The sequence below is a fragment of the Mauremys reevesii genome, linkage group 1 (assembly GCF_016161935.1).
Source record: "Mauremys reevesii isolate NIE-2019 linkage group 1, ASM1616193v1, whole genome shotgun sequence".
NCBI lineage: Eukaryota > Metazoa > Chordata > Testudines > Geoemydidae > Mauremys > Mauremys reevesii.
The window spans coordinates 142,911,277-142,924,347 of record NC_052623.1 but is presented as its reverse complement, the minus strand read 5'-3'; the positions used below and the strand labels follow the sequence as shown (position 1 = coordinate 142,924,347).

At 43.3% G+C, this 13,071-nt stretch overlaps 1 protein-coding gene across 8 annotated transcripts in view; it reads left to right on the top strand.

Moving 5' to 3' along the window:
* SH3KBP1 (SH3 domain containing kinase binding protein 1) overlaps positions 1-13,071 on the top strand; it is a 326,940-nt gene that overhangs the window by 90,096 nt on the left and 223,773 nt on the right. The window contains exon 1 of one of the 8 annotated variants that reach the window (XM_039529101.1): positions 1,977-2,146. The exons of the other annotated variants lie outside the window; for them this stretch is intronic. The gene's annotated coding sequence lies outside the window, so the exon portion shown is untranslated. Of the gene's footprint in view, positions 1-1,976; positions 2,147-13,071 lie in introns of those variants that run through there. 8 annotated transcript variants of the gene reach the window in all.

The following is a 13,071-nucleotide window of genomic DNA, read 5'->3' as shown; positions in this document are numbered from 1 at the left end:
AATGTTCTAGCAGGAGGAAAACTGATCTCGACATGCAGAAGTTAGTCCAATAAAAGATATTACCTCACGTACCCATTCATTTTTCCTGTTGTTCTGAGAGCTTCACAAATTGACATTTAGCAGAATGAAGGCCCAGTTCTTCAGCTACTTCACATACAATTATTCGAGGCTCCGTACTTAAGGTTGCATTTAAATTTTCACTATAAGCTTTTATTGACCTACATTCAGACGAATGGATGAGCTTTTCTTCTGATTCTGGATAGCCCAGCTAGTTTTTGTTAAATGTGCAGCTTTACCTACTATTCATTAAAAGCCCATAACGAAACTTCAGGCTGAGTAATGCAGGCAACTTTGTGGCTCCAGGAACCTTGATTTTTCTACTTACTAACACTGAGCCAGTAGAATCAGTCAATGAGTACTGTATTAAAGCAATTTCAACAGGGCAGTACAGTAACTCCAGGAGTTCCCTTATCCTTATTAAAGGACTTGGACTCTGTATGATCAAACAGCACCGTTGCACCATCCCTTCTGCCTATTTTCCATCCTCAACCCCTATCCTTAAATCCTCCCCTCTGTTCCGTCTGTACAAGGTTGTGGCAAGGTGCTATCCCAGAGCACGTCCCCCTCATGATACGGCATGGCCCTGTAGGCACACTGCCCTCAGTTCCCTCTTGCTTCTCCAAAATCACTTGTTCACAGCCCAGAGCACATAAAGTAATATTTCACCTTGCTGGGCTCCAGTTTATTAAGTCTTCATAAAAATCCAGTCTGCTTTGGCCCATCAGACCCAAACCTTGCCCCCTGATTAAGAGATTCCATAGCCTGCCTTCCTGAGGCTGTGCACTGCTTCCCCGTGGGTTAAGGGATTCCACAGACCCCTTTTGTGGGGCAATGTAGTGGTTCAAACTGGCTTCCCTCAGGCCAGGTTCCAGCCCTGTTTTACAGAGACTCTCTCCCAGAGTCCACTAACTGCTGGGTTTTTATCCTATTCGGGAGATAGTTCCCTGATTAATACCTACCTCCCATTCCTCAGCTTGTCTGCTGCTCTCTTAAGGGGCATGTTATGGAACAGGGTTGGCTGGTCCCGAGACCCACTACTCCTTAAAGGGGCCGGACCATCTTGTTACGAAGAGGTTACTGACATTGTCAAAGAAGCAATTAACAAGATTCTCCATGATCTTGTACTTCCCCCTCCCTAAATGCACTCTTGTGGTTCTAATGCCAGTGATTTCCATTCAGACTGGCATTGCACCAGTAGACAATGTCACACTGGAGGACCTACAGAGTTTAGCCTTTCTTGAAACAAGTCTTATCCAAATGGCGGTGGTTATGCATGTGCAACATTGACAGCACTTCTTGTGTGTGGATATGAGATCTGTGCTGGTGGACCATGTAATGGTTAGCACACTACATTTCTCTAGCGCAGGCAAGGCTTAAGTAGGTCCTCTTGTTTGAAGTTTAAAACAAAACACTTTTTTTGAGGGTGGGGGGGAGACACAACTTGTCTCAGAAGACTTTTAAAAACAAGAAATTTACCTTGCTGTGATATCCTTCGATGTTTATGCCAAGTTTCATACTGGTGTTGTAAGAGAGAGTGCTGAATAAGTATAGGATTGCGAAACTGGGGTGAGAAATTTCCATGTGACACATTACTTCAAAGGTAACATGCCAGTCTCATTTGTAAACATTGAATAATTCTGGATCTTGACCTCCTTCTCCTCCTCCTCAGTCTGAGATGTGTGGGTTTCTTCCTACAAATACTGAAGGCAGATCTGACAGGCTCTGGGGCATGGCCACACCCCTTCTAGTCTTATGCCTCATTCTCTGCAAGTTTGCAGCAGGAGTGAGCAAGATCTTTCTTCCCACTCACTCTTCTCCCTTCAGAGACTATAAAACATAAAGGGTGTGCTTCTGAACAGATCAACCCACTGGTCTTCTATCTGCCTGGTCCCCTTTCCCCAACCATGGCAGAGTGGAGCAAGCTTAAGGACACAAGACGCTCCATCTGTGACTAAACCTCAGAAAGGACAGGGAGTTCAGCCATCTCTCTTCCTGGAGAGAGGGACTCAGAGGCTGGAAGGATTATTGTTGCATTACTGCATTACTCCATGTCTGTCAAGACTTCTCTGAGACGCCTCCTTGAAGGGTAAGTGTTTTCTACTCTTGGGACTCGTCATTGATCAAGAGCTCTTCAGGGTTAAGTCCAAGACTTCCTATGAATCCCCCGGCCTACATCCAAAGAGAAATGCTCCATGATCCCACACCAGTTCCTTATGTGGATAATTAGAAACCTTGCCAGTGACTCAGAAGCTTTTCTGACTACTTTATTTCCAAAGAAGATGAGCTCTTTTCCGGGATGTATTCTCGAATGTCAGTTATATATGGGATGATGAGCATTAGGGGTTAGGGACTTCAGCTATAGGCTGAGACCCAAAAGGGCATATTAGATTCGATTTATAAAAAAAAAAAAAAAAAAGTACGCAAACAAACATTCCTCTAAAAAAAAAAAAAGTACGTTTCCTTGCATCTGGTATGTGCAGAAAGAGGTGCAGATGAAATGTCTTGGATTGGAAGAGAGAGGAAGTGGGAAACAAATTTTCTGTTATGACATAAAAAAGAACTTTATTGTTTGTGGAACCGGATTTTTCCGAGGTGCTTGAGCACCTGCAACTTCTATTAACTTCCTGCTGGGGTTGTGGGTGCTCAGCACTTCTGAAAATCAGGGCTGTAACATCAATTTCTATGAAATTGGCGGGTGGTTGCCAGCAATATTTATGAAAAGACCTTTAGGACTAGACTGTCAGACTGCAGAAGGAATAGTGTTAAATTCTAATCTCTGATTTACAAGTCTGGCAGCACACCCTGCTCACATGGAGTGTGATTTGAATAATGATGTGCCTACTCCTAATCTCATTAACCCTGATTTAATCCAGGATCTTATTGCATTAATGCTTGCTAACTTTAATAGGGCTGGTGATGCAAACAAACATTCCTCTAATTATCTTTCTAGGAAGATATTTTCATGACACTTTTTTTTTTCTTTTTCTTTTCTTTTTTTTTTTTGAGGGTAAAAATGCAACTTTTCTGAGAAGACTCCTTAAAACACAGGGAACTGGATTTTGCCCTTATCTGCATCTTGCAATCAATGGGATTTCAGTTTGTTTTATGTTTTGGTAGATACAGTGGACTTTCCTTTGTTGTCTTCATAATCAAAGGCTGTAAAGGCTTGGATTATTGGGTTAATAGAGTGACGTACATTTGAAGGCAGCTCTGTCAAGGAACAATAAGCTTTTACCAATATATGTAATTTGTGGCATAAAAAGGCTTAGGCAAGGCTTTGTGCTCTGATATAAAAAAGAATCATGTGAGTAGAGATTGGGAATTTGTGTATATTTTTCTGGACTGGAGAGGGAAATGAATGTTTGGGCTGTCACTGTGGCATTTTTTAAAACAGTGGCTGAAATAAAAACTTCAGTATTTCAAAGTTGAAGTGTTTTTGTTTTGCATAGGGATTTTACTTTTTTTCCCCCCTCACCAAAGATCATTTGGAGAAGAAAAATCCTTTCACCAATAAATAAATAAATTTAAAAAATCTTTCTCATGATTCTAAACTGACGACTCAAGGCACTGGATGACTCCATTAATGCTCTCATTAGAAAATCCTGCTGTAAAATCCTGGTGTGTGTGAGGATTCTGCACAGAGAATTTGTGCTTCTTGTTGCTCGCTGAACCTGCATGTGTCATAGGCAATGCTGTATGCTTTAATACATTACACTTTACCATAATATCTGCAATTTCTTATTTCTAAGAATGTTATTTTTCTAGATCAGTTTACCTACTTCAGATTGTGTGATTGTGAAAAGAGGGAGGAAGAACAATGCAGCCTTTTAAATTAATGATTTCAAGAAGCATCTTGCATATCAGCAAGAGAGCATTTGCTATGCTCTCAGCAGAAATATTTATACTAGACTAAATATAAGAACTGACTCTTTTGGCTGATCTTTTATTCATGTCTCAAAAAAGCAATATCTTGTGTGTGAACGAAGCACAATTATACACCTATTCTTATAAACTCATAATTCAGTTTTTCTCTGTATAAAGAACAGTCTTGTACTTTCTAATTAGGTACTGCTGATTTAACTCTTCTGAAGGAAAATGGGGCCTCCAGTGCACAATTGTTTCTATGCAGGAGCTTGAATAGAGATGCAGAAATAGCACAAATGGGGTCTGTTTCCTTTCTTTCTGCTATGATAGGGCAGAGAGCTGGCTGGTCCAGGATGGAACTTTCAGTGCCCCTCCACAGCTGTCACAATCAGGGCAGGGTGTATGTGGGGGTGTGGTTGTTGTCAGACCCAATGGGTCACTGAAACTGTATAGAGCCTTCTCTGTGTTGCTGTGATCACGGTGAGAGAGTGAGTACTTCGACTCAGTGGCAGTTGAAAGCCTCACAATCTCTCCAGTGCCATGAAGGTTATGGGAGGGGGAGAGGCAGGGGCTTCTCTACTGCTGTTAAGCTATTTGGTGACAGGAGAGCTGGTTGCAATCAGCCTCCCCAAGATAATTCTTGCTGCAGCAAAGCTTGGTGCCATTCCACTGTCTGTGTGTTAAATGGAACAAATCCTTGGCTGAGGATTAAAAACTAGGAATGAGTACTGGAGGGAATATTGCTGGGCACTAGCAGGCCACTCTGCTGTAGTGCAAAGTACATCACTCATTTTAGTTTCTACTTCATCTCCAGCCTACTCAAACCCTTTGCAATCTCACTGTTTGTGCCTTTGTAAGATACTAGTTTCAGTCTCATGACTTTGCATTTCTGAAATTTTTCTATAAATCTACATCAAGACCAAACTTGTCTTCATTTTTAGTGCCTTTCATGGTCTATCCTTTTGCTACCGGTCATCTGTAATGCACTATGAGACGTTGACTCCCAGCTCTACTCTGCCAACAATGTCCACCTTCATCGCCTATTTGTTAAATTGACAAAGAAGCACCTTTCTGCTTTTTCCCATGTTGCCTCTTACACAAGGGAGGCTTTTCCTGTAAACATCCACAAACGTGGGTGGCAGGTATAATAGGCCGGGGAATGCTGTGCCTCCCCAAACAGCCTGGTGTGGCCCCGCCCACGCTCTGCCCTCAGTCTCCCTCCTGCGATTCCAGGCGCTCTTCCGTGGCCCAGGCTGGGGCTGGGGCTGGGGCAGGGGCAGGCCAGCCTGCCACCAGGACTCGAGGTGGCTGGCGCCAGGGCCACATTGCCCACCCAGCACTCAGGGGCTGGGGGCGCTACTGCCACGCCACCCGGTGCTCCAGGTCTGGGGGTTGCCCAGGCGGCCTAGGGCTGGGGCCACGGCGGGGGTGCTTTGGGCTCCTGAGGGGGAGGAGGGCAGAAGGGAAGGGGAGGGGCTGGGGGCTAGACTCCCCCAAAGGCTGGTTCACCAGCCTCCCATGTCCACAGTATCCTCTGTCACATCCCTCCTTAAAACTCGCCTTTTCCATGATGCCTAGAAAAACTTCACAAGGGTTAGGCAGCTGGTATTTTGTGACCACTGCTTTCATCCTGACCAGTTTTGTGTCATTGTTTTGCTGTGTTTCCCCTGTTTATCTGTATTCATCTGTTGTGATTTTTTTCTTACATCTAGATTGTAAGGTCCTCAGGGCAGGATGTGTCATTTTATGTGTTATACAGTGCCTAGCACTGTGGGACCCTGCTGTATGACTGGGACCCCTAGGCACTATCATAATGGAAATAAAGAATAATAATAAATAAAGGGACCTGCAACAGAATAGCAGAGCTGAACTTGCCCACTCCTTTGAATTGGGTGAGGATTGGCTCCAGAACTGCACCTTGTGACTTGGACTCATCTCTTTAGTTAAATACATACATTACACATTGTTTCTGTTTTTTTTCCCATTTGTTGTTGTACTTCTCATTTTGAGTCTTGACAGGGCACACATTTTAAAGATCTTTAGCATGTATTTGAATGTCGTAATCTATCTGTCTTGTAAAGTGGCTCATCAACGTCATATCCAAGCTCCCTCCAGAGAACCTAAATCTCAACAGGTAAATGGTCTGGGTGTGTTTTGTTTTTTTTCCCACCCTACTTCCTCTAAGGCAGTTGGAGATGTTTGTTTGTTTATTTCCTTCCTCTCTGTCTCTGTTGCTCGCCTCTTCCCCTTCTCTCTCTCCCCCTCCCCCCCTTCACCTTTCTTCTCTTCTTGGCTGTTTTTAGTTGCAGCTAATGATCTAAATTGAAGAAGTTCATTGAGTAGTTTTCTCTGAACTGAAGCGTTGAGAGCTATTTTTATTTCCTGGAGCAGGAACCACTACTGAAAAGCAACACGCGGGTTGGGGGGAGTCTATCATGCTTCTTTAAAATAGAGTTGAAGGGTTACTTAGGATCTATGGAGTTCATTATTATATCTATGAAGTTTATTATTATATTGTAAATATCTACAGTAATTTAGCTTTCTAAATATACAAGGCACTTTACGTACATAGAAACAAAGTTCCTATTCTGAAGAGCTTTATGATGAGACCAGCGTATACAAGATGCAACACAACACAGCTGTTTCAGAAAAGGGGAAATTGGGGCTTATTGATTAGGAGGGATTGCTTGAAGATGTGAGATTTAAGGAGACGTAAAACATTCGATAGGTGCAAAGCCGAGAGTGGGAAATCAAGAGAGCAAGAAAAAGAAATTGAGAGGTAGGCAGAGTAAGATTTATGTAGGGCCTTGGAGAGGAAGGTGAGGTGCTTGAATTTGATGTAGAAACCGCCATTGGGGTTCAAACCTCGGCAGTATGTGATGTAGTCAGAGTTCTTCAGTACCTGGGTCCATGGGAAGGTTTGAGTAGGGAATGTTTAATACATGCAGGAGTCTACAGCAATGGTTCAGCAACCTTTATTCACTATAAAATATGCCAGCTATTGGAGTTTATTTCCTCTTATTCTTTCATGCCAGCTGCCATTTTATTCAATATGTAATCACTTTGACAGGAAGATACAATACAGAAATGTCCTATACTTGCACTAAATCTAAATAGTTTATATTAATGTCTGACATGGATTTGTTCCAGAGGCCTATGCATTTCCACACAACTCATTACTGCTTCTCAAGTACTTAAGAAGTATGTACCTGTTTATTAAATAAAGAACTACAGTAAATTTCTTACTTAATGTTATTTTAATTTGACAAAAAACAAGGTAGCTCAGGGTTAATCAGTTGTTTTACCATTTACATAAGCAAACTCATTTATGCCAAGATATTGCAGTGATTTTAGGTCAACACATGATAGGTTATAAAATATCTATTAGGAGTAATGGAGTAAGTTATAGATGACAAACCTTCCAACTTTACCAAGGCCATCAGTCGAACAACAGTTGTAGAGCTTCACACACATCTGTGCAACCAAGAAGACAGTGCTGTCAACAAATGATGGATGGGGTCCAGTATTTTCTTGAGTTCAAGCAGAAAGAGAGTTCCCTGTAAAAAGAAGCATCCTAGGGCCCTGATCCTGTGCATGTTTAACTTTAAATGTTGTGAGCGTTCCCATTGAAAACAATGGAGCTACTCTCAGAAGGGAAGGTTCAGCGTGTGCATAATTCTTTGCAGGATTAGGGCCTCCATTAGGTGGAGATCATGTGAGCCGCTGAAATAGTCTGTGTGCTGGACTCTGAAAGCAACATGCACACATCAGAGAGGTCAGTGAGATGTTTAGAAGGTTGTGGTTTAGAAATAAGTCAATAGCCAAAAAGGACTGCTGGAGTCTGGAGTTACCTGCTGAAGTTTTGACTACTAGAAGTCCTAGCCTAGAGGAAACCAGGAGGCTGATAAGTTGTTGTATCCCCCTCTAGTGACTGGTGTACATAAAAGCCTACTGCTATTAGGACTAGCTAATGGAGTTCCTCCTTTATCTTTGTGCTTTTGGTGGCTGGTCCCTAGTTCTGTCCCTTCTGACAATGCCTTGTGATTGGTTGTTATATGTATGTTTAATAATGTAGAATAAATATAAAATTAGATAATTAAAGTTAGCTTATGTTTGGTTGAAGAAATATGTTGTAAAGAAAGGCCCTAACTAGCAAATAAAAGATAGGACTTGAGAATAATGAGTTATAAGGCCAGAAGGAATGGAGTAGGGAGAATGTCGGGTTCAAGGAATAACTAATGAAATAAGGTATAGTTTCTAAAAAGAAGGCTTCTGACTGATAGGGGTGATTGCAGATGGTTTTAAATAAGGCAAAGTGAATTTGAATTAGAAGGCGCCACCCCACATACCAGTTCTATATTAAAAATTAGGGCCCATGTGAACCCCAGTGCAGTGGGAAAACTGTTTGATCAGCAAGAAGTAGGGGAGAAGATAGGGTTTATTGCTAAGGCTGCGAGTTTCTCATGAAAGTCACGGATTCTGTGACTTTCTGTAACTTCTGCAGCGGCCAGTGTGCCTGGCTCAGGGGCAGCTCAGGCAGCCCCTGTGGCAGTTGCACCGGCTGTTGCCCGCTGCTGGGGCAGTCCCGGGCCATCGCCCACCAACCCCATCATTAGCAGAGTTTGGGTATGGGAGGGGACAGGGGTTGGGGCATGGGACGGGGTGAGGCGCTATGTGCGGCGCTTACCTTGGGGGGCTCCCTGGAAGCTGCAACATCCCCCTCCCTCAGCTCCTAGGCAGAGGCATGGCCAGGCAGCTCTGCATGCTGCCTCCGCTTGCAGGCACCGCTCCCGCAGCTCCCATTTGCCAGGGTTCCCAGCCAATGGGAGCTGCAAAGCCAGTGCTCTGGGCGGAGGCAGCCCGCAGAGCTGTCTGGCCACACTTCCCCCTAGGAGCTGAGTGAGGGGGATGTTGCCACTTCTGGGGAGTCCCCCAGGTAAGTGCTGCCCAGCGCCCACCTCACCCTGTCCCATGCCCCAACCCCTGCCCTCTCCCACACCCAAACTCTGCTGCTGTTGCTGCTGGGGTGGGGGAGAGGGGCATCGTGGAGCCAGATAGGGAGCCTGCCAGCCCTGCCCACGCCCCTCCAGCACCAGCGGGGGTCCTGGGCTGCCCCCCCTCCAGGCACCAGCATGGGTCCTGGGCCACGCACCGCCTGCCCCCTCCTCAAGCACGCGTGGCATCCCCAGGCAGCCGCTCCCAAGTTTTAGTCAGGGGTATATAGTACAAGTCATGGACAGGTCCTGGGCCGTGAATTTTTGTTTACTGCCTGTGACTTTTACTAAAAATACCCATGACGAAAACGGGGCCTTATTTATTGCTAATACTAATTTATTGCCTGACTGAGTTGGAGCTGATCAATATGGTTCCAAGCACCCATGGGTTTGACCCTTTTGTAAGTATCTTGATGAAATGTTTATAAATGTTTTGTTGTTGTTGTTTGTATGTAGAAAATTGTATAATATTTAGGCTTCTAGGGGTGTTTAGAGCAATTGTATAAGTACCATTCGGCCTTTGGATTTAATAAAGAAATTTATGGTTAAATTAGTGTTGTGATAATACCGTAAATAATAATAATCTCAACACATAAAGGAGAAACAAAGTCCAGTTAATCTTGAATGATTTTGTGGAGCGTGGACAGCAGAGGCCAATGGGTTTCTGTATATCCCTGATTTACTTCACCTTTATATCCTTGCCCTTGAGCCCTGCATGTCCCTTTTAAATGCAGCCATCATCTTTCTAACTGGTTAACGTGCTCATTGGTGCTAAAGGTGCTAAAGGTCTTCAGTTGACAGGGGTGTTGACGTTGACTAGTACAAGAGACTTGCAGCAGAAATACTGTGAAGTTTGATGTAAAAAGATGTTTTAAATCATGCTTTGTTTTAAATTGTAGATAACAGTTGGCGGAAATAATGATAGAAGTTGTCTCTTTTAAAATATACACTATAGGTTTAGGAGTAAGAGAGACAGCAGAAGCGTTGTAGAAGCCTCGTAGTTACATTCTTCATATCAGAGGGGTTAAGATGTTTCCATTATCCTATTCTGATAATTAGAATGTGTTGTATGCAATCCTCTAGGCTTCTGATTCTGTATTCTTATTACTATTACCATATTTGGCTTCAAGCAATGTGCAGGCAGGCAGTAGGTTTTTGAGTTGTAAAATGTCTCATTACTTAAGTTGCCTCTCTTTTTTACTGTTTGGGGTTTTTTGTTTGTTTGTTTGTTTTCAAAAGCTTTGTGACTGCATATAGACTAATTCGATTAACTCCCTTCCTCACAGAATATAAAGCATCAGTTTTCCTTTTTCAAGCCTTGGATACATTATCTTGTTCTGTGACAATAATTTGCACATACATTTGCATAGCTTCCTACAGCTTTGAGAAATGAAAATGACCTACAGTCTGGAACCTTTCATCTTCTAATTAGCACAGAACAGCTTTTTGTATTGCAATGGTTGCTGTGGAAACCTTGCAGCAATTTACTCAATTGTTTTTAGTCCGTTTACACAGTGAGGATTGTAAATGCATTGTTGGAAGAATCCGTTGAGTAAGTTCTTGAAATGTTCATTTAATAAAAATGGCAGAAGTTCCCTCTAGTGAGGGTAAAATGGTAAACTAATAAAGTGAAGTAGTATTATGAGTAATCACAAAAATAGTACTGAGACCCCTCGCCCATTAGTGCTAGACTTTTTAAACATGCAATTTAAAAAATAATTAATACCGCTGGGGTGACTTTAGAATTTTGTGTCTAATACCTCTGAGCAGATTTTCTCAAGGTCTTGATGGTGATGTACTTCTTTCCCCCCCGACTAGTATTAGCTGTAACTATGGTGACAGAACTGATCTGAGCACTTCCTTTGCATTAGAGGAAATATTTTGATAGCGGGACTATATGGAGACACAGTAGTTAGACTGTTGCCTTCAAGGGCAGTGAATGAGCAGATTCTGAAAGCAAAGCCATATATATACACACACATACAAATAGAAAAAAAATAGGTTTGCCAAAGGCTTTTTTTTCTTTGCAAATTAGCAACCCCACTATTTAATACTGCTTGCAGAATTTGCTAATTATAGGCAGACTGGGTAAATGTTATCAGTATCCAGGAGAACCTCAGAGTTAGGAACTGACCAGTCAACCACACACCTCATTTAGAACTGGAAGCAGCAAGAAACCAAAAAAAAAAAAATACAATACCATGTACAGCAAATACAGTACCATGTTAAATATAAACTACTAAGAAAAGGGAACGTTAAAAAAAAAAAGATTTGATGAGGTAAGGAAACTGTTTCTGTACTTGTTTCATTTAAATTAAGATGATTAAAAGCAGCATTTTTCTTTTGCATAATAAAGTTTCAAAGCTGTATTAAGTCAATGTTCAGTTGTAAACTCTTGAAAGAACAACCATAACATTTTGTTCAGAGTTACAAACATTTCAGGGTTACGAACAACCTCCATTCCCCAGATGTTTGTAACTCTGAGATTCTACTGTAATTAATCATTCTTACAAGATTAAGAAAAGATGAAAGACTGCATTCAAGAAGGGTTGGTTTGGTTGGTTGGTTGGTTTTTTTGCTTAAATCCTCTTACATGTTGACACACCTGTCAAATAGGATAGTCTTGAAGCTTTATATACTAACTTTTGGTTTTTTTATATGGGTAGGGTGACCATACAGCCCGTTTTGGCCAAGACAGTCCCTTTTTTAAGCCCTGACCCAGCTGTCCTGACTTTTTGGAAAAAGGGCATTTGTCATGTGACAAATGTCCACTTTTGTCAAAAAAGTTGGGTGTGGTGCAGAGGAACTTGCAGGGGGTGAGCAGAGATGCCAGCCCTGTGCAGGGGGGAAGTTGGGCTGAGGGGGGTGGGGGGGGATGGGGAAAGAAGGGTTCCAGGGCGTGGGGGGCTGGCAGGGTTTCAGTGACCAGCAACAGCCTCGAGCAGGGGGCTGGCAGGGTTTGAGTGATCAGTGACAGTCGGGGGGGAGCGCTCAGGCGAGCAGCTGGGGCCAGCCCTGCATAGAGGGGGCCTCGGGCCAGCCCTGCGTGGTGTCCTGTTTTCCCTTTGGGAAATATAGTCACCCTATGGGAATGGTAGCCCACTATAATGAAGGTGGAGATTAACTTGCTGTTTAACAGCCAATTTTTCAGTGTTCTAAAATCCACGGGCTTACTGGTGGTGTCTTGAAAATTGCTTTGACTCATGGAGGTCTGGGATAGGATTAAGGGTTCAAATTTGGGAGTCATTCAGGCAAGGGATTTCTTAGCTACAGACCCCTTAAAATTGTCATCAAAAAGTGATCATTCATGTAATTATTTTAGCACATACCTGCAGTTCAAACTATGGCTCGGATTTGCCCCATACCAATATCACCCTCTAAGTTTTTATCCTGAATCCACTGCCTCTTTGGTGAAGCAATATTTTAAAAGTTATTTAGGATAAAAATGAATCTCCGGTGTGACTTGATCCAAACTGATGAACCAGAGAAAGTCATTTGTACATGCTCAGTTTGACTGGAGCTTTGTTGTAAGCCAGGGTGTTTGCAGCCAGCCTGGCATCAGAGTAACTGGGTGACTCAGGATAATATGGTGAGGTAATTGAATCCAAGCAGTACTCAGGTACTGTGAGTATGAGTCCTGCTCTCCATAGCTTGCTGAGAATGTGTGTTGTGGACATTACTCCCTGCTGACTTTCTAAAAGGGCTTCTTTTGGAAGCTTTGCCCTGAGATTAAGCTGCTGATTTAAGAGCTGATAGTTCAAGTGCTCTAAACCCCACATGCATACGCCAGGTTGTTTTGAAAAGTGCTGTGTCTCATCGGTGCCTAGGGCAGAGTTTTGTGGTGCTAGTTTGGGGTCATTTGGTTCATGTGTTCCTTAGATCAGCGAATCTCAAACTGTGGGTTGGGACCCTAAAGTAGTTCGTGACCCTGTTTTAATGGGGTCACCAGGCCTGGCTTAGACTTGCTGGAGCCCAGGGCCGAAGCCTGAGCCCCACCATGCAGGGCCGATGCCTGAGGGCCCACTGCCTGGGGCTGAAGCCCTTGGTCCCCCACCGCCACCTGGGGTGATGCGGCTTGGGCGGGCTCAGGCTTCGGTCCTCCCTCCTGGGGTCATGTAGTAATTTTGCTGTCAAAAGGGGGTTGCGGTGCAAG